This window comes from Haliaeetus albicilla, chromosome 23 (genome assembly GCF_947461875.1).
Source record: "Haliaeetus albicilla chromosome 23, bHalAlb1.1, whole genome shotgun sequence".
Taxonomy (NCBI): domain Eukaryota; kingdom Metazoa; phylum Chordata; class Aves; order Accipitriformes; family Accipitridae; genus Haliaeetus; species Haliaeetus albicilla.
Window position 1 is genome coordinate 18272919 of NC_091505.1, and position 22300 is coordinate 18295218.

Consider the following 22300-nt stretch of genomic DNA (forward strand, 5'->3'; position numbering starts at 1 on the left):
TTTTTCAGATCATTACCTAGAACTAGTTTTCCATCAGCATGGGGATGTATTACACTTTGTAGAAGTTATTACCGTGCTTTCTCATGAGCAGCATGGGAGGGAATGTGCTGTACCGCTGCCCTGCACCTGTTCAAAGACTTCTCTTTCTCTGCAAATAGTTTTTAAAAATTGTTTATAAACAGTAATAACAAGCAACATATTGGGAGATTGTACCTGTTGGGTATGTTTTTTTAAGTTTTTAACCTAAATATATGCAAAAATACAGCAATAGTAGCTAATGGTGGGCAAAGGGCCAGCCAGAAGTTCCTAAGTAATTTCTAATAACTGATAGAGTCTTGTCATGTTTGCACTGAAACTCTACACTGTGCTGCTCCTCCAGGCTGCTTGGGAAATCTAGCAGCAGTTCCTGAGCAGGAATTAACTTTAATTGGAAGTGAACTTTTCTGGGTTTGCTCCCTTATGGGTACCAGATGAAGGTGATCAAAATGATTGTTGGTTCACAAAGGCTGAATTCAGGGACTTCTAGACAGACAGTTTGAGAGAATTTTGGTGAAACTGAAATTCAGCTTTCCAGAAGATGCTTCTTCACACATTGTGTGCTTTGCTCATAGAACCCATTACTACTGCCAAGGCAAGGCGAAAACCCCAAACTCAGCAAGTTGCAAGGAAAGAAACCAAATTCTCTTCTGAGGAGCGTATGCGTATATTTAAAGTAAGACTTTCAGGCATAAATGAAGTTCCTAGCAGAGGCATGCTGTTCTGCAAGATTGTTACTCCCTTCCTGTGAAACACCTGGACTTGGCCACTGCTTTAACATATGGGCGGTGAACAAATGCCTCTCCAGACTAATTCACAGAGCTACACTCTTACTTTCTTATGGCAGCAAAATAGAGTGGTTTGTCAAAAGCGTGTGAAAGATGTTGAAGTTATCAGTCTTCAGAAGGAAATGTGATCCCAGAACAAGTTTACGTCAAGCCTTGGGTCATTGCTAACTTCTGTGCAGTCCTTGGACTTAATATCTCATGAACCACAAGAAGACATTAATGTTTTATGCCTTCGGGAAACTCGCAGCCAGCCGTCCTTGGTGCATCTCCAATGTCTCCAGCACTGGAAGGAAAATAAACACTGCAGAGTGCCACGTACTCTGGGTCTGATCCAGCAAAGGTGTTACTACGGGGACAAGTAGAAGCCTGTGAGCTGCTATGCTGTGGGTGTGGATTTAGTTGTTTTGCAGCCTTGAAGGATTGTGCACCTGACTGGACTGAGCTCTCATCTAATGGCTTGGACCTTAGTTTGGAGCAGGTCCTTCTGCCCTGGGTTCTCCTGCCCAAACACCTGGCACAGTGGGTAGGACTGCACGAGGAAAGCTGGTTAGGAATTACTGGGAGAGACCCAAAGCAGGGAATTAGACTGGCCTGAAAAACAATATCTGCATTGTGTTGAAGTGAGATCTACCTGATCCGTTTGTTCTGGTTACGTTTTTTTTAGTGGAGGATGCAATGACATGCTGGAAAAAGATGCATTTTAACAGCAACATGAAAATGAAAGGGAGAATGCAGGAGGGAAATAACGATAAGAATGAAGAAAAATTGCAGCCAAGTATTGAACCTTAATTTTAAGGCGCATAGCATGCCTGAAATAATAGGGAAAAGCTGTATCTGAACTGATGGTTGGCTCAGAGGTACAAAGCCTGGAGCTTCCAACTTTCTGATTTGCCTCATTATTTCAAAACTCCCTGATATGTTAGGGTCAGATGTTTGGCAGGTTTCAGAGGAAGAAAGAGAATAATTTTAAATTTCTGAAGTATGATACTCAGTCACTACGGGGGTAGAGTCCATTGCATGCTTCTCACTTCAGCCATGTGGAGATAAAACGTGCTGCACCATCCAGGTTAACATCTTCTGACATTACTTATCTCTGCCTGCAAGAGTGGATGGCAGCTCTGCTGTTGTCTTCAACAGCAGCAGGTTTAAACCACCTCTAAGTGCTTTTAAAAATGCTATTCTTAATGGTAAACAATTTGGAGTTGCTACTTAGGCTATTGAAATGCCCTTGGGCTTTAGCACAGGCAAGGCAGCAGCTGCACTGGCCAGGGATACCCCTGTTTGCTTAAGTCTTGCAGTGAGACACTGAGATTTCTGTGAAAGGCACTTCAAACTATTTGAAGTGTTTTACTATTTGCTTATCATTTCTTCTGAGACTGGAAGCCAGGGAAAGAGGTTATACGAAATATCAATTCTTCAAAATGGAATATGAAGTTTTTCTTTGTGGGTTGTAAACTGAAACTTTTAAACAAAATGATAGTGTGTTTTTTATGAGAGAGATACGAAGTGAATTTTTAAAGTCATACAGTTTCTGAATATCTGGGACTAAAGAGGGATGCTTTCAGTGCTTTTTTTCATTTATTTTGTTTTTAATCCAAGGCAGACGCTTCAGTCCTGCAAAGTGCCGAACACTCTGGTCTCTCTCAGCAAAGCCACAATACATGTCGCAGAGCATCAGATCAGCCCTACGGATTTCATGCTCAGCCACTTTTTTGGATCAGACTGGAGCACTCTGTGCTTATTCTGGCAAGCTACTTTTCCATCAAGAGAGAAATGCTTGGGGCGCTGTGGGGGCAGATCACTAAATGTCTTTTTTTCCTGGAAAGTAGAACAGAGCATCCCCCATATCATCCCATTTGATTCTTAAGGGGGAGTAAATTCCAGTGCTGTATCTAATCTTGCTTCAGAAACCCCAAGCCAGCATCCAGTACTTGGGGGGGGGGGGGGAAATTAGGATGGTGGGTAGGAGGTAACTCCAACAGAGACAGGGATGTTGCCTGGGAGAGATGTGGATATTACGGGGCATGGACATTGACTCCATTGGAAAACAGGGTTCCCTCAATTCCAGTGTGGACAGAGGGACAAGCCCCTCTCCATACCCTGGGACCTTCACATTAGTTTTACAGAGCCTCATCAAGCAAGGCACAGACCTTAGAAATGTCACCTGCTGCTGTGCAAACCTGTGGGTGACTTAGCAATGCAACACAAGGGCTTGCTCAGTAATGACAGATTGTTCTGTATTTCTAAGTACATTACTTCTTTTTTTTTTTTTTAATATCTTCTACTTATGTTCTCTTTGGTATTGATCCTGTGCTCTTTTAGAAGCTAGATTAATCCCCTGCTTTTCAAGAAGCAGAAAAGAAAATATTTGGAGTTTGAGGTGCTCTGCAGTCTACCTACCACATCTGCTGGGCTTGTTTGCTGGCTGACAGTTGGTTTGGGACTCTTGACTGCATTTTTTAGGGCTCTGATTTTAAAGTATGTCAGGGTCTTATGTCTATCTCCCTTCTCTGCAAACCACTTGTGGACAGTTGACTAAACATAAGTTTCATGTTTTAAGGAAAAAAAAAATTTTTTTAGTGATGAGATTCTGTTGCCAACTCTCCTGTCATTCTCCTGTCCTATTTACTGCTTAGAATTGAAAAGCATAGCAATTTTTGAAGGCTTTGCTTTTAAACTCTGCTCTTGTTTTTCCTTTGTGACTGCTTTGACAGACTTCTCTGATTTCTGTTTCAGTATAGGTTGATGTGAAGCTAATGAGAAGGCAGACATTTATTTACAGAAATATGGGTTCCATTTGTAAAATTATTTCCTGGTGAGAAAAACATTGCTTTCCTATTGCCTTACATGCTAGGATTTTTTTTTTTTTTTACATCTGCATTTGTTTACAGCTTGGTCTTTAAACTGTATATTGCTACAGATGTATAAAACAGCCAGTAAACCATAATGCCACAACTTTAGAGATCATTATAAGACACAAAAACATTCAACTGTTGTATTAAGTCAAGAAGCGGATTTACACATCATAAAATAAGTTTAGAAATAGCACCACTGATTTACAAATCTGACTACGTACTAAATAAAAAAAAGATTAAGTTTAGAAATTCTCAGGCTACACTTTGAGATATCTGTTGACTGATTTACATGAAATAAAACTTCGAAGCTCTGTTGTTCTTAGTTTTACACAGTCTTGTCTTCCATATAAACCCCAACCGTTGTTACGTACATCCTGCTTAGACTCGTTTTTATCACTTCATCTTTTGTTATTACCCTTGACACTATAAAATAATTGTATAAATAGAAGCATAGCTACTCTGCAGCATATGGCCACAAACTGATGCTGTATATAAAAGCCTACCTCATCCAAATTAAACACAGAGGTCTGTGCTTGGCTTTCAAAATGTGACTGAGGGTCCAAGCACCCAGCTGTGAGAGATTAAACTGGCCTTTTGGGGGATGGGATGAAGTACTCCCCCACCGGCCGTAGCGGGGGGATGTCTTGCTGCAGCTTGTGTGGACTCAGGACCAGCTCAGGGCACTGCCTACCTGTTCACAAGGGTAGGCAAATACTTCAGGATGTAAAATTTGCCCAAGAAAAGGGGCTAAATACTCAAGTGCCTGGTAGCTAAATTGACTTGTAGTGAGACGTGCATGCCCCAGAATCTCTACAGTGCAGCCACTGGGACAAAATCTCCTGTCCATGATGCTATTCCTCCCGCAATGGGACTCATGGCTGGCTGGGGTGTCCCTCCAGACTTGCCCCAGGATAAATAACAGGGTTCTTGCTAATTTGGGCTTGCAGGTCATGTGACAGGATCTACCTTTTCTATGTGAGACACCTGATGGGAGAAGATAAGGAGAAGGTCTGCAGTGGTCTCGGGTCCCTCCAGCCGGTGTGCCGGACCAAGCGGCGCTGGTGGAGAGGAGCCCTGGCAGTGCACCAGAGATGGGTGAGTCCCCTGTGCTAGCCCCTGCTAGCTCTCCTTCCCTCTCCTGCTCAGTCCGTAGCTCTGATAGACCCCAAAAGTATGTTTCCAATCTCTACTAGTGATTCATCAATGTTTTCCTAGTGCCCTGAGGGTAACTGGAAGGACAAACGCTCTTGTTTCTCCTTATCTCCAGCTGCGTTTTTGTATTGTCTCTAAAAATTTACCTAATATTTTCTGGGTTGCTTTGCTTTCTGTTTTGCTTTTTTGGTAAACAACCAGTGCAGTTGCTACAGGGAGAGCTCCCCTTTCATCAGTCCCCCATCAGGGACTGGCTGGAAATCTGGAGCCAGCTCCCAATTAGTGACTTGCCTGCACTATGGGACGAGCCTGGGGTTCCTGCCCGTGCTTAAATCCAGCCTGAGCAGGCTGGCTTAAAAGTGAGGTGGGTCACTGCCTGAAGTGTTGAGTACAGCTGGCCGAGTTATGCATGCACCTTCAGCCTGGGGAAAAAAAATGAACTCCTGTTCTCCTCCTTCTTGCACTTTGCCAGGGAGATGTTTCCCTGTTGTCCCTTTGCCAGCTCCTGCCTGCTCCAGCTCTGGTGGGCTGAACAAGGTCAGTCCTGGGGTGGAGAGATCTGCCCTTATGTTGCTGGACCCAGGCTCACGCAGAGAGCCAGCTGTATGTTTTCCTAACTTGTTTGTGGAGCAGTAAAAGCCCTTGAGGATGTTTTCACCGCAGTTTCCTTCCTTTCATTTGAACTTCCAAAGCCGAGCTCCTCTGTCCCCCCAGGGCACGGTCGCAAAGGCGGAGAGTAGGACCATAGGGGAACCCACCACCCTGAAATCACTAGGGCTGCCTTGGATGTCAGAGCAAAATTAGGCCCATTATCTCCATATTCTACACTTCAGCAGCTGGGCAGTTTCCCACTAAATCTTGGAATCCCTGTCGATAAAAGAAAAGGGAAAAATGAATAGCCTCAGTAACAAATGTACCCCATCAGAGAACTTACTGGCACAGCAGTTGGCGAAACCTGGCTGCATTCCTGTTTGAGACTTTGAATGAAATATGTTGTTTCAGTTTTTGATTCGCTTCTCTGAATGAGAATTACGCAGTCCCGTTACCTTGTCTTCAGGGAGCTGGTTTGTAAGACTTCATCTACTAGTTTACTTCCAGGATAAATTTTATCAGCCTTAGTCTCTACTCAATATTTTTGAGGAAAGCTCCTTTTCTTGATTTTTATTTAAGATGAAAAAATATTTCCCTCCCCTTTACGAAGAAAAAAATAGCCACCCTGAACTGTACTGTGTGACTCTGGTGGAAGAGAAGGAGTTTCAAGATGAGAATTTTTAGCCAACCAGAACTGGAAGTCTGACTTAGAAATCGGGGTCCAGTGTAAACCCTCCGCAGAGCTGCACCGACATCGGTGGCAGAGCAAGCGGCGCAGCAGCCGGAGGGCACGGTCCCTCCAGCTCAGCTCCTGCATTTACATTCTGTTCACAGGAGCTGTGCAAAAGAGTCCGTGCTCCTGGAGGGCTGCAACTTGCCAAATCGTCTTGGCAGCCAAATCCACGGAGCCCATCCAAGAGGGGTAAATGAGAGCAGGATTTGGCCGGCTTTTTTTCAGTTAATCTCTCTTTTTAGAGGAGCTCCAAGTTTGTCTGGTTGGCACACTGATGCTCAAGAGCTCAGTTCTACTTGTTGAGGATGTTACTAGTCTGACAGCAGCCTATAATTACTGTATGTCATGCAGGGCTGGTGATAGATACAGCAACACTGGAATCTAGGGGCTGCTGAATTCATGAGCCACTCGAGGGTATCTTAGCAGTAAAATGATACTTGGTGTGACTAAAGCATGCAAACACTTCAGAACAGGTTTAATATAAAGCCTGCGAGTTGTCCTGCTGAAGTAAATGGAAATATTAGTGTACTTATACAAAATATCTGTACGCTTGAAGGCTTAAATATCAATCCAGTTTGAGAATTTATATTCACATTGTGGTATGTCAGTTTATGTAATTATCCATGCTCAGGGTATCTCTACCCACAAAAGTCAGTGTGCATCGTGGTGGTTTGTGTTACGTAGTAAGTGCATGTACTCATGCCATCAAAGCCACTTGTTCTCTGTGTAAGGGAAGCTTTGAGAAAGTCAGTTGATGCGGTATTAACATGATCTTCAGTTTATCCGCTTGCCATACTTATGTTATTTCTAACTTAATCCAGGTTTTGGACTGTAACCCTGTAAGGGTGGATGATGCAGGTCACTGCAAAGTCTGCTGTGTGTTGCGGGAGATGCTGTATTAGGTCTGTCCCCGTCAGCCTCTTCCACATTTCCAGCTCAGCAGTGATGCTGCTTTAGGCTGTTATTCTTTGATTAAACCCTGATTTGTCTGGAAAGGTGAGTCACCTGTAATCAGCACATTAAATGAAACACCTACCCGATTTGCTATTGAGAAATAATCACAAATTCAATAAAGGCTTAATTCCACATTTACAAATCCTGATGCTTTCAGCTCTGTAATCACTGTTCCCTGTCAACCACAAAAGTCTTTTCATTTCCTGATGTCTGAATGCAAACAACTGTGCCAGGAGACACAGGCAGATGCCAGGGTTGACTTGCTCTGTGGTAGGACACTGCATGTTCAGATACCATCTCATCTCGTTAGCAAACCTGGGATTTTCATGTTTCTAAGGGATTTTATGGTGTAACACATCTAACAAGAGCGTCACATCAGTCACTGTTGACGTCCTGAGAAATCTGGCCAGCTGGTAAGTGGAATAAGTCAGTATCCACCACTTTTCCAAACTCTCCTCGTCTGTATTTGGTGGTGTCCAGGTGTATGTGAAGGGAACATGGCTTCCGGAATTGTTTTAGCCCTTAGGAAGCTTTGGGGAGATGTGCTGCTATGTGAAACCATATGATTCGCTTGTCATTGAAAGGTTTGTCCCCAAAGGAAGCCTCATTGTGAAGTCAGGGACTTTGTGGGGCAAGAAGAGCCACTCAGCAGCTGACTCTTGTCTCACGTCTCTGCAGCCACTGACACAGGAAAACAAATGGGATCTGCTGTGCTTTGTGCATGCTTTTCTGTGTAGCCAGAGTCCAGATTTTGGCCGAGGCAGTCTTCTGAATTATTCAACAAAATACAAAATATAGAAAGACCAGCAAGGTCATTTCACAAGCAAAATTCCCTCAAGATTAACTCTATTATACACCTCTGTAGTTTCAGCAAAAAAACCAGGCATTGAATTAGCTGCTTGAAGAGAAAGGATTTGGTATGTGCTTTTTTGTGTAAGTCTGAAGTGGGCTAATGGCAGTTCTGAGGTGGGGAAAAAAAAGCCAAATCAGTGACCAAAGTGCTCTGGATCTGCAGTGGCAGTGCTTCCTTAAGTCTATTTTACAGACTTATCAGAAGGCAAGGTTCAGGCACTCAAAGCTATGCAGTAAAACGGGAAGAAATGCCTTGGTGCGAGGCATGTTCTCCCCCATTTTTGTGTTGCTCAACACTGTTATGTTTGAGGAACTTTTGGGGGAGTTAAGAAGGAGATGGGATTGACAGCTAAAGGATTGATGTTTCTTGTATGTACTTACTAACTTGCACTGATGTGTAGAAGCAGAATGAATTAGCGTGTTTTCCCTCCAGCAAGGTTCCTAGAGCTAGGACAGTCCACCACTTAAAGGATTTGTGGAATGATGGTTTCTTACAGAGTGGCAACTCTTATATCAAGCATGTCTGAGATTTTCTTTTCACTTGGCACATGCAGGCTCAATTAGACTCAAAGCGATCCTAGAATAATGATACAAGCAGAAGCAAAACAAGAAAATTGGGGGAAGTGCTTTTAACTGCAGTGATTTAAAGTGTCAAAGATAAATAATACATAGATTGGCATTGCTTGCTAAAGTCGACCGCTGAATCTGCTGGAGATTTTATTGCTGAGAAATCACGTGTGCCCTGTGGAAGAGCTGGAGTCAGGTCATTCATGCCAGGGAGACCTGAAGTGATGGGGAGTTCCTCTCCTCTGTGCAGCACCGGAGGAGGCTGGGCTGCTCCTCTGATGACAGCAGAACATTTCAGCATCTTCTTTTTTCAGGTTGCCGTGTTAGTCCACTTTTAATAATCTACTTGCAAGAATTAATGGGGTCTGCTCCTGCAGCAGAGGACTCGTGCAGCTGTGGGGAGGGGATGGTCCCTTTGTTAGGCTGAACTCTCTGCGCCGGAGAAGTAAAACAACTTGAAAGGGAAGGCAGTGTTTTCCTTTAAAAGGTGCTCTCTAGGTGGCATAATGTGATCCTGTGTGACTTTTCCCAGGCTTGTTGATGGCAGGAACTGATGTGGGTGTGGGAATGACTAAACCTAAAGGAGACGGTGTTGTGGCACTTGTGGGGCCAAGATGGTGTGGGGATGTGCTGGCACTGGGGACTGGGAAGGAAGGGAGGAGGTGAGGGAGGTGAATGTGATAGAAGATCCTTGGAGACAGCCTGCAAGGAAAAGGAGGACGGGGAACACCAGAAAGAACAGGAAAAATGAGGAGGGAGGAGGGAGTGTGTCCGGGATGGGCTGTGCTTGCCTTTACGTGACTGTGGAGCCCGGTGCTGATGCATCCAGGACCAGGGTAGTACTGCCCTGGGCAGAGGTGTCTCCCCTTGTCACCTGGACCCGCTCTCCACAGCCTCAGCCTCGTCCCGTTCACGGCACCCAGGGGATGAGCCCTTCTTGCCGTGCTCTGCTTCCTCAGGTTAGCAGCTCCGGTAGTTGGTCAGGGGCCAAAGTAATTTTGACAGAGTCTTTTCCATTCAACTTGCTCCAGCAACGTTTGATGGGTTGCACAGAGGCCCTGCTGCCTGCAGCCTCATCCATATTCATAACTATGATAGCTTCACACTTGCAAAAATTGAATTGCCTGGTTTCACAACCTTTGATAGATACAGTACATGGCTCTGTTTGATTCTAACAAGGCAGATAAGACACATCCTGCAAGCTGGTGGCAGTCTTATATTGATTTTGAGTAATTCTGGTTTCTGTCTTTTGACCAACTATCACTTTCTGTTGTGATAATTAAAGTACATTTTTGCATTCTGTGGCATTAAGCCCTGATTTTCTGTGCACGATACACTGAGTTCCCACATCACATGGGAAACTATTGGGAAATCCATAATTGCAGGGCTTTGGCAACCTTTAAATATTTCCATGGTTACTGAGGGGAAGGAATTTCCCATTGGTTGATGCAGTAATTATTTCGGTGACAAGGATGAACATGATTTTTGAAGTTGTTTGTTAGTGCATTATTTTAGTACCAACCTAATTTTGTAGCTCTTAGAGTACCATTTCTGTACTAGCTATTTATTGTTTTTCAAAGCTGATTAATGAGAGGCATTAAAACTTTGGCTAATAGTGCCCATGGAATGATGTGGAAAACTTTGCCGCTGGTACTTTCCTGTTACTTTCAAGTGAATGAGGAAAGCCATACTCTCGTGGTTATTTGATTTCACTGTGTTTTGTGTCTGAATTTCATGCCTAAGTAAAAAATTGCATTTTTACTCATACAAAAATCCCCAGAAAAGAAAATTCAGAGTTATAACAAACAACTATAAATTTGTGCCCTAGGTGTATTCACATAGAAATGAACATGCTGAGGCTGTACATGGCCCAGCTGTGATCAGCTGGTGCCTGGCTGATTTTAGGGTACCTCCATAATGGGTCTTCTGACAGTCAAGATGGACCAAAAAGTGCCTGTGGACAGGCTGGAGGGACAGATGAAGAGGGTGAATACCAGGGTTTGTGTGTGTGCGTGCGTAGGAGGTTGCTGAGACTTCCCTTCTAGAGCTTTTCCACAAACAAAAGAGGGCAACGTTGGCTGAATAAGTAGCTTATGAAATATTACTCAGTGTTCCAGCGCTGAGGACAAGACAGTAATTCTAGAGAGAGCCCCAACCTGTAACAGTTGCTCTGAGGCTGCTTGTGCAAGGGATGTGAAATGATGCCAGGTACTGGAAGCCACTTTCCTTTTGTGCCTGTTTCTGACTCCTCTTATCTTCTTCAAAGAGTGCCTATGTAGCACAGAGGGTGGGTGTCTTTATGCCAGGTGACTTCTTGGTGCATTTGCAACTTTGGCCTGACAATTACTAGAGTTAAAGATTTAGAGCTCAGTACTTTTGCCTTTTTTTTTTTGCCCTTTATAAGTCTAACCCGGCTTGATGAACAAATCTTCAAATTTGTGTTACACACTGAGTCTCAGCATGTTTGTTTTCTCTAGGGAAATTAAGGCAAGTATTAATGTCAAACTGGATTTGAACTGAAAGCATCACACAGGAGTTGTTTTGTGGGATAATACTCCAGGGTTGGGTTGGGTTGTGGGGTTTTTTTTTCATTTTTGTGGGTTTTGGGGGGGGGGGGGGGTGTGCCTACCCCCTCCTACTGACTGCCCACAGCCCCAAATTAGGACAGCTAGAAATTTTCTGGTTGAAAAAGCTCAAATACAGCTACCTTCAGTATGCCTCTGTGCTAATGTCATGGGCACATGAATAGAAGCAAGACTCGAGGCATAAACCTGGAGTAATTCACACTGTGGCAGCTGCAAACAAAGAGGCAGACTATGTGTTGAAAGGCGGACACTTGAAAGTGTGTCAGATTTAGCCATGATTCAACCCAGGGGGCAGAGTTAAATCATTTTGGGGGGCTGTGTGCACAGATTGATTTATTTTTTAATTGGGACAGCTTGTGTTGCCAGGGGTTAACTAAGTCACGGGTCTGTGGCCCACTAAGGAGTGTATTGTTGTGGATTGAGAGGCCAAATGCTCCATCGCCTACATAAACAAGCCCACCTTCTCCTTGCTTGGAGCTGCGCTGATGCTAACAGCGTATCCACTTCAGTACAGTAGGAAAACAAAGCTAATGTGGACATGGGAATCTTCTCATTGGCTGGGCTCACCTTTAAATTAGTCCTCAGATAAATTGGCAAGGTGGGGATCCTGTGTTTTAAGGGGTCTGAGTACATGCAAGGTGTTTTCTCACCGCATGCAGGCTGGCTAGAGTGGGGGTACCTCATGCCCTTGCAGAACGGTCACTTCTGTGCAGTGGCAGATCCTGATGGGCTCCTGCTGTCCCTGGACATGCTTCCAGGCTGACCCTCTGCACCGTACTCCCCAGAGAGCTGTAAACCCCCAAACCTTGACTGGGGCATGTGGAGATGCTGTGCTGCTCCAGCATGGGCAAGACTGGTCCAATGTGGTACGTACTCCTGGCCCTCCAGAAAGTTGGGGAACCTCTGCGCTCAGAGGTGCTTCTCTCATCAGTCCCACAGCAAAACTCTTGCTCACATGGAAGAACCTGGGCTGGGCATTAAGTCCCCTTCCCTTTCCTCCCACCTGGTGGTGGTGAAGGGTCTGGCCCATCTCCCCTCTTGCTTTCCTCTGGCCCATGTGCTGGTGGTGGCTGCTGGCTTCATCTCGTCTTGATGCGATTTGGAATGACACAGAGCAGCGGCATACAAGATTAATGAAAATGTTCTGTAGTCCCTTCAAGTCTTTCTGGTGAGGTAATGTAATGCAGATTGATTTGCATCATTCCTCTAGCCTCTCCCTGTTTCCCGGAGGTTTTGACAGGATGGCAGGCTTGCTTGTCTGCTTTATTTATTTATTTTAAATGGAGAGGAAGGATGTGAAATATCCCAATTGGTAGTTGTTATTTGAGAGCTCAGTTATCTCACAGGCCAAAAGAAGTCCCTTCCCTTATGTAATTTTTTTTTTTTTTTTAATTTTATATGGTCTCTTCATGTTCTGCTGTGTGTGTATAAGCATAGATACATACATAATCACTTAAAATTCAGTTACTTTTCCACGGAACAGGGAATTGAGAGAAAGTGCCCATTTTATATATTTCAGTTGGAAGAAAACCTCATAGGAGTGGTGGGTCTGTGGCAGTGATCACTTTAAGAAATGGAGCCCCGTCCCCTGTAGAGACCATTTGAATTCAGTGCACTGTCAGCTGCCAGATATTTAGGACAGAGGAGGGATTTCTTCCATGTGTGCAAACGACTCTGTGGACCAGCTCTGCATTGTACCACCCTCCTGCTCTATTATTACAGGTGCCCTTAAAGCCCTGTTTTTCTGCTGCCCCCATAGCATCCCCAATCTTGACAATGCCCTACTGGTAGTGAGTGTGACTTTGCTTTAATTTTGTTGATGAAGCTTCTCCCTGCTCCCCCTGCCCTGACCACAGCATGTGTGTGCCACCAACAGCTGCTCTTCCAGTGACGGGCTCGTACCAAGTCCCTCCACGCTGCTGTGTCCTCCCTGCCCACCCTGTGCTTGTTAGGCTGGGGACCATTCTGTCTCCTTGAGTGTTTGTTCCTTCTTGGTCCTTTAAAAGCTCTGCAATTCAGATGCGAATCTGAACATATTCTGACCTGAACCCTGGCACACTTCCCTTTGTAGCACCCTGAGGGCCAGGCTTTGCCCCAGGGAACTGAAGAGCCTTGCAAACAGAGACAAGACACAGGTATAAAAGCTCTTGAACGGACAATTCTCCACTTACAATTAAATCCCTTGTAGGGGCTAGATCTAAGTACCATCAACTTGGTACCTTCAAAGCTGATGTTTGGACCCATGCTTTGGGGGTGTCTAGGTGCTAGTTCAGGGCTCAGATTCACTTCTATTCTAAATAAATTTCATTGTAATAAGGGATCCGTTGGTTTTTTGAATTTTCTCTTTCATCCTCTCTGCCTTCCTCATTCTAGTTATTTCTCAAGGGTTCATCAACAGAGAAGTCTTTGCTCTGCCGTAGGTAAATAGGAAATTCAAATGATACAAGTTTGTTTCTTTAGAGAGCCCTATTTGGCTCTTTCCCATAACTGCTGACGTGGGGCCAGTGCCTGGTTCTTCCAGGAATGCAACCGCTCCTCTTTGGAGCCCGTAACCGCATTGCTTTAATAGTTATTTCAACGTACATCTCTTGACTTCAGAATCACTAGCAGCCAATTGGAAAAAAAAAATCTCTCCTCCTCTGGACAATCCCGAGGGGGATCGTCTCCCTGCCACCCCACAGCCTCCGGCAGCGAGAGGGGAAGCCCCCTTCACCCCCGGGGGTCCGTGGGCAGCAGCCCGCAGCCCTCGCCGCGGGGCAGCCCTATTAACCCAGCTCCCAGCCCAGCAGGTCGCTCAGGACCCCTGGGTTACCGGCACTGGCTGCCTGCAATCAAATGTCCCCTTGATTTTTGTTACTTTTTTTTTTCTTTTAGCTGGCACTGCTGATTTTTAACCCTTTGAGGGCAGCAGCCATGGCTGGCTGCAAACGCAGCGTTGGGTTGTAACAGGCAGCCGCACGCAATTGCTTTCCTGGATACAAGCCAGGCTTCCCGTGCTTATCTTAGCCTCTCCATCAGCACCCCTGTTGTTTTCTGCTTTTTAGAAACCACTATAAAAATTATTAGAAAACCTTCCTTTTTCATTGCCTAATTGTTTCACTGAGACAACTTTTCCACTGGTCCCTATCCCTGTGGCACACGTGGCTAAGGGCTCTCAGATGTGGCTCTTTCCTTCTATTTTTTCTTTAAATATCTTTAGCACCAGCTCCAGGTGACTTTTGTCACAGCAGTGACCAAGTCTGCCTTGTGAACAGAAAACAGCCTGTCGAAATAGGCCCAGTCTCACCCTTGGGGATGATGCTCTGCCAGTGCTTCCTTGTGAACACAAGTTAATTTGCTTTTCCCTTCCAGTCAAAAATCTTCCTCGCTCTCGAGTCTACATACAGTGTTTATTCAAAACACTCCTTCTTTTAGCAGCTATACAGAAGCTACAGTGTGAGACAATTCATTATAGCATAATAGAGGGGTATGGACATATGTATGCACCAGACTTGCATACAAACAAATCGAGTAAGGAAATAGCGAAGCAAGAAATAGTACGGCAAAGACAAGTGGGAGAACAAGTGACTGTCAGAGGAGGGATTTCAGCCTCCGTGGAAAAGACGTGGCACCGCTGCAGTTAGTCACCGTTGTAGCTCCCACACCAGATCTTATGGATGAGGAATCCCCGAACACACCGAGCGATGTGTGGGTGATCAAGCAGTTTTGCAGAAGGTGTAGGAGCCAAGAAAAGGACCTGGGCAACCTTGGAGTAATTCAGAAAGCTGCTAGGAATAGGTTGTTTTTTTCCTTATTCTCATGAATTTTGGCTTCAGTAGGGTGTGTGTTTGCATTTATAGTGGGGAAATTGCTTTTTCAATGATCAAATTAGAAGTCACCTTTCGCTGCTTTAATTCTCCCAGGGGAAGCAAGGGAAGAGCTTTGGGTTAGAGCTAGAAGCCCGGGAGACTTTTTCAAAGGTAGCTGGGGTCACTGGTTGTCACTGCCTTTGAGATGTTCCTCCTTAGGCCTGGAAGTAGTTCTAAGGGCAACTTACCTGAACAAGAATAAGTAAGTTCTAGAGCTAGTTTAGTGTTGGGAAAGTATTTTTTTGCAAGCATTTTCCTTCAACTGTGTTGTTGCTGTATGTGTTCCTGCCCTCATGGAAAGCAGTTGATCGGCACAGAAAAGGGACTTTCCGTAGATGCTGTTTTGCAATAGTGGGGGCAAATCCTTAATTTTTTGACTTGGAGGGTAAGAACAAGCCATGCTATGCACTGAGCTCACTTCTTACAGCTAGAATTGCATCCGCACACACGATTACAGCATGCAATGACAAGAGAAAATACTACATTAAACCCAGCTGATAAATCTTAAAGTAGCCTAAATTTTCTATGAGGTAAGCCTTGGGCTAGCTATCCCTGAGTCAGAATGGAAAAAGTTTTACAGTTACCAGAATTTCTAGTTTAGTATCTTCAAACAAATCCTCATTACAACTAAACTGCATGTTTAAATCAAAGTCTTCTCTGGGTCAGTCTACAAAAAACCCCAAAACTATTAGAGGCAAAGGCAATTGCAAATCACTATCTGAATTTCTTTAAAGGGCGAAAAGGATTAGCTTGTCTACGTTTTTCCCTTCTCTCTATTCCCCATTTTGCACTCTCTTTTCCCCAGGACCCAAAGCGTGTCCTGCCAGTGTTACCTTGGTGGCATCTCCATGTGGCTGAGTCTCCGAGCTGCTGCTCCAGCAGTCAGAGCCCAACTTCTCACCGGCTTTGAGCTGCTGTAGGTGCCGGGGTGGTGGTCGGGGTGGGGAGCAGAGGCTCGTGCAGCCCAGGTTTCAGGGTGCTGCACACAGCGTGTGTGTCAGAGATTTGTGGGGCAGGAGATGTGCTTGGAATGGCGGTGCTTCCCGCATCCCTAGGAAGAGGAGCTGGAGGAGAAGGTACAGACAAGCTTCTCGGAGCCCCCATGGCTGGGGTTTGCCACTGCTGCCTGCTCCAGCTGGTGCCTGTGCGTCTTGTTAGTAACACAAAACGATCTGCGTGATGAAATCCACCTGTGAACCGTGGATCTCTGCCTGAGCAGGGAAATGCAAAGACTGGCCTGGCCTGGACTCAGAGCTCACCCACCCCGTCTCTAGCATGGCCAGTACTGATGCTTGGGAAACAGCATCTGAGCAGGGTGTTTTTAGAGGAGTCTCTCCCAGTTTTCCTCCTCTCGGCCTCCAGCCACCAGCTCTTCTGGCTCAAGTATTTCTGGAGTGGCCTTTGCCCACAGACAAGTGTGCAGTGGAGATGCACTCCATGATTTTCCCTAAGCTCTCTATGAGCTTTTTTTTATATTTTTGGCCGTTACAATATCCTGTAGCAAAAAGTTCCATGATTTAATTACAGGCTTTGTCAAATGTCATTTCCTTTTGTTTGCTGCCAGGACAGACATCTCTCGAGGTAGCAGATGTTTCAGGAGATGAAGGGATCCCCCAAATGCTTTTAATGCTCTCTTTGCATTTGCCTTGGTGATGAGAGTTTTGCAGAACTGATAGATCCAGCCAAGGATTTTCCCAGCGAGGACTGTGAAGGCTGCCGGAGCAGCAGCCGCTCTCTGTGCACAGAAAGCAGGTTTCTGGACGTGGCACAATGACGTTTCCCATTCATTGCACGGGGATGGTGGCACCGGTGGGAGCAGTTGCCATGGCAATGTGATAACTAGCACATCTCCGAGGAGGAGGTCCCCTCTGCGGCATCCCAAGGTTTCCCTTTGCCTCCCGCTAACGTAAGAGCTGCTCTTGAATGCAACTGCAACAGCTATTGCAACAAAAAGAAAGAAAACTTACCCCAAATGAGAGGCACCTGTGGAACGTCAGTGTGGATTGCGCTCGGAGCAAAGTGCAGGCAGCAAGGGAGTGAGGAGCTGCCATTGATTTTGGGAAGTGAGAGCCGAGTCTTGCGTGGGCGTGACAGGACTGAGACATTTGGGTACTGCGTGTGGCACAGCCGTGGCTGTCACACCGCTCTGTTCTCCCAGCCGAAGGTATCGGAAATCAGACCAGACTGCAGCAAGGCTCTGTCACTTGCTGGATGCTGTGTTTTTGAAGATGGTGGCTGGTTTATGAAAGATGGTGCTCTGAAAACAATTTTTTTTTCTTTTTGTCTACTTTCCCTAGATCTAAAAGTGACTTACAGGTTTGAATCTTTAAGCAATGCCTTGAGGAGAGTGTTTTCTGTAGACACCAATATATTTTTTGGATTTTTATCTTATTCCGTGTACCATCAAGGTTGAGAAATGAGTATTACAAGCAGGGAGAGCTGAGAGGGAGCTGTGATTGCCTGGCTGTATGACCAGCTCCTGGTGGAGTGGGTGTCCTTCCCTAGCCTGACCATGACCCTTCAAAATTTGTGCCAGGCCAGCTTGAACATACTGGTGTGCTTGGGGTAGGAACATAAATAAAGGGTGAAGCCAACTCAGTGATTCAAGGGCATTGTAGCAAGGAGAAACAGCATTTGCTGAGAGCTGAACTGTAACTGTTACATTTAGGCAACTGCTTTAAAGTAGAGTCACAGTATTATTCTGTGTTACTAGATGACCACTTTGTTGTTATAAGCTCCACTTTGCCAGTAACATTAGCACATGTTGTGCGGTTCTGGATACCGGCTTAATCTCAAAGAAAACTAATCCATTTCAAGAAGCAAAGTGTTGCTTTCATTGTATGCTCCAAATCATCACTTTTCCTTTTCTCAGTGTGAGAATCTGAGCCTGCCACTGTGTAATTTAAGTGACTAAGATGGCTTTATATTGTCACTGTTGTCAGCAGTTCCAGTTTTCATCAAACAGCTACTTTTTGGTGTGGGAAATTTAGCATGCACATTGTCATGCTGGGTGCAAACTTCCATCTTAAAATATAGCTTAATGCAGCAAAAGCTCATTCCAGCTCTCCCCAAGGTTGTCTCTGTACCACTCTAGACAGATGAATACCGGGAAAGTAAAGGACATGCATGGCTAGAGCCAGCCTGTAACTGGGAGGGAAATGCCAAGAATCAGTTTTGCAGGATCCTAGAGAGCTCACTTGGGGACTGGGACTGTCTCTTTTGCCTGACCTCCGTTTCCACTCTGGCTTGGAGAAAATCGCTTACTGATGATTCTTTACGGAGGGAGTAATTGCATCCTGTGCACAGACAGAGGAATTTTGGATGGTAGTGAAATTGGAGACCTGCCCACGCTTTGCTCCCTTCTCATGCAACTGTGAGATTTCTGGTCTGCAAAGGGCAACTGCAGTGGAGCCTAAAGAACTGCATGTGCCTGAGAGGGAGAGATCTTCTCATCTTGTTTATTAGTTTACTACCGAAGAAGGCAGCACAAAAACAACTGTTAGTGACTTTTCCCTGCCAGCTATGTTCTTGGTGGAGGTAGCTCATGGCATTAGCTTGGCATCCTCCAGACAAATGTCACAGATGTAGGATTGCTTCTGCGTAGCAGAAGAAGCCATTCTGAGCTGGAGATTTGGGTCCTTGTCAGGAACAGCAGGCATCGTCCAACACAAGATCGGTGCCTGTGACCCAGAGACACAGCGCTGCTGTGGAGAGTGGATATTTATGGAAATACTGGAGGGGCCAGAGGTCTGATCAATTGAGACCTCCGGGGTGTTTGGAGTGAGGAAGCCCTGGTCCCTCCAACATGTTCACAGAAATCAATGCTGCAGCAATTCTGTCATACAAATTCCCCATTGGAGAGAAATTGCAGTAGGAGCTGGGTCCTGATGGGAACTGGTCTTAAAATCATCTGGTGCAAAAATAAGCGAAATGGAGAACTTTTAATTAATAGACTTAGAAAACTTCTGGAAAACACTCAGAGTGCTTGCCAGCAATTGGAGTGGGTCCTAGCAGCCTCCCCCCAAGCTTGTAGCCTTCTTGGGGCAACAGCATGGTCCCAAGACTAGCAAGGGGGGGTGATCCTCTGCAGAGCTGAGGCTGCCTGTGCTTCCCAGCTCCATGCAGGGACACAGCCGTGCTCTCCTGCCTACCATGGGATGTGAGATTGGCAGGGTCCCAGTCTGGGAGAGACCCTGTAAGAGGTGGAATTCATGGCATCCTAAGAGCTTCACCAAAAGCAGGTTCTCAGAGGTGCAAGGTGATGGCAAAATTCACCAGACAAGAATACTCCAGCATCAGCGTGGTCAGGGCAAGTAGCCTGCTCCATCCCTGGGTTTTGGTGGACATGCACCTCATGTGGGGAAGGGTATTTTTGTTCTCAGTTGCTTTCCTCCTTCCCTGCTCCCCAGGCAAACCCAGGGGCAAGCTCGCATGGAGCAGGGTCACAGCGGTGCCTGCAAAAACAAGAATTCAGCAAGTTTTTCTTTCCACAAACCCTGTTGCTTTCTCTAGGCAAGCACCGCAAGACTGCGGTTGGTGGAGTATTTCTAGGTGGGTGTATGTGAGAGCAAAGTTTGACCTGAAATTCTTAAGTCAGCCCCAAATGGGAATCCTGGAGGAGGAGGAGGAGGACAAATGGAGACAACACTTTAGCTTTGCTTTGGAAAATTTGTTTTTTCATAGAGGAAAGAATATTTTTCAGTTTCTTAACTGGATTTGTCATTGCACAAAGTTGAGTCTCATTTGGAAAAGGGCATTCGGCAAGTGTGTGTGACTATACTGAGCTCGAAGGAGGTGACTCACTGGTATAAGGTATTTCCAGGAAACAAATGAAGGGTAGGGTAATGATATGTTGTTTCTTATACCATGGAATAAAACAGTAACCTTTCTGCCTGAGGGTACTTTTAAAAAACTGGATAAAACCTGAAGTCAGAAACATTTAAATCGATAAGTCCTGTCTTCGAGGTTTCCGTGCTGTAGTTTCTGAGGAAAAAGCTGGGCTCTGAGAATCAAATTACTTCCAGAGATTTGAAGCCTATGGTAAGTTAGCCAAAATGCTTCCTCCGTACCTCTGCTGGAGAGGTTTCTGAATATCTGGCTCCTTGTGAGAGGGAGACCCTTAAGCAGATGAATTAAGAGGACTGGAAATAGTCATTGTCATGCTGGGTGGAAACTTCTAGGGTCTTTCTCTAACAGCCAGTACTGCACACGAGCGTGCTGGGATGGAGAGGTGCTCTGTCATTAGACTGATGTTTGGGAAAAGCTGAAGGAACTGGTCCAATTGCTAAGCTTTGCTTCTGCTTCTGGGAAGATTTAAAACCCCAAAAATATTAAAATCACCCACTCATCAAAGAAAGAACAATTAGTATTTGCAGAGCTCTTTGCAGCATGGAAATCTCTTATAGCAAACACACGAAAAGTCATTACAACTTGGGCTTCCTTGCTAGGACTCAAATAAAACTAAAAATAATTTACAACCTACAACAAATCCTGTCAATAGAGGAGACATAATTTTTAAAGCTTAGTATTTCTTTTTTGGAACAATTACAGAACCTTGTATTATAGAGGATGATGTGATTGTTTTTCATATGGAAACACCATTTAATTAAGATTTAAACAGATGGTTAACAGGAATAGTACTGTAGGCTTCATCAAAGTAAAATCTAAAGGGCACAATAATATTTCCACTTCAGAGTGGTTTGTTTTGATTTTTACCAATAAATAAATTAATTTCACATGTCAGAGGAAAGTATTTTTACAGTACAGTTAGTATATCACTGCTTGCGTAGTAAAGTGTGGTTCACAAAACAGGGACTCAATTTGTAACCCCAACGCAGATACAAATCTACCAACTGAGCAAATTACTCAGTATTTGAAATCTAGTGAAAACCACTGAAAGTGGAAAAATAAAATAAAAAAACAATCTGTTTTCCATAACTGGGAGAAATATATACATGAGTTCAGTGGGAAGGCAGTGACCAGCCCCTCTGCTTTGCAAACACGCGCGCCTTCCCTTCACCCCTCTGCCGCTGCTGTCAGCATGCCAAAGCCAGCTGAGAGAGAGATTGTTCAGCAAAGCAAAGAGGACGCTCATGAGATAAGGAAAATGAGAGAAGCAGTACTCTTATCTCCTTTTACTCAGGGAGGCAAAGGAGACATGGTGATTTAACCCAAGAGCACGACTGCAAATGTGTAAACAAAAGTCAACCGAGGGAGCAGCTCTCGCCCACACCACATGCCGTACTCTGCATCCACTCTTTGCACTTACCTGCTTGCTGAAAACCTGTAGTAGAAGGAAAGTGAGCGCAGCATGTTTTTGTAGATGGGGCTTATTTGTTTTCCCTCTACAACACAGCTCAGCTGAAGAGGCACCATCACAAACACCCCATCCAACTTTTCACATTCCAAAAGGAGAAAGCGCCATATCTGAATCAAATTCAAATGAAATTTCTGGAACATCTTAGGGAAAAGCATTATTTTGATAAGAAAACTTGCCTATCGAAAGGGACGAGCTGTGCTGTCCCCACGGCTCACCTCCAGAAGGTGAGAGCAGCCTTGCTGAGATAAGTGCCCTATTTCTGGGCATGGCTCAGCAGCAAGTCTGTTTTGCAGCCCCAAAAGAAGATTCCCAGGAAGCAAAGGTCAAAGCAGATAAAGCAGTGGTTTAGGAGCTGTCGCTCTCTCCGGTCAACGTGCTTTCTGCCACAGCAATCTTCATGCTCACATGCAGCTCAAGAACAAACCCGAGTTCAGAAGTCACTCTGCTCCAGCAAGGATGCGTTGGGCAAATGGGCTGGGATTCATCTCGTCCAACTTTAGCTAAAATCTAGTTTCCTTGGTAGTCTGCAGGAAGACGTCAGCTCTTCTGGAGGGCCATTGAACCCACATGTTTATTCCCCTTGACTTCAAAGGGAGCCTGAACAACTTAGCTGATCCCAAAGCCCTGGTGCTGTACCCTGGCCACGTTGGCATCTGGTGAGACTGGACCTTGCTTCTGCAGACCGGTCTTTGAAGAGAGGTAATCTGGGATCCTGGACACCGTGTTAGGATACAAATGATAGCATAACAGCACCTGCACGGAGCTCATGCAAGCTCCTGGGCTATTTTGGGGGGATCCCAGCAGTGATTCCCTGCTTGTCCTGAAGTTCCTACTTGCTCCAGCTACACCACTCTTGCTGTGTTTCTAGCATGAATATTTAGGAATTTGGAATATATAAGAAAAGGAAGCAATCTCTGGTGGGAGAGAGGGTAGATGGGCAGAGGTGGAGCCACTTGTCTCAAAGACATCATGGTCTAAAGATACCCCATGGGTAGGTGAGGACCCTGCGAATCAACAGCA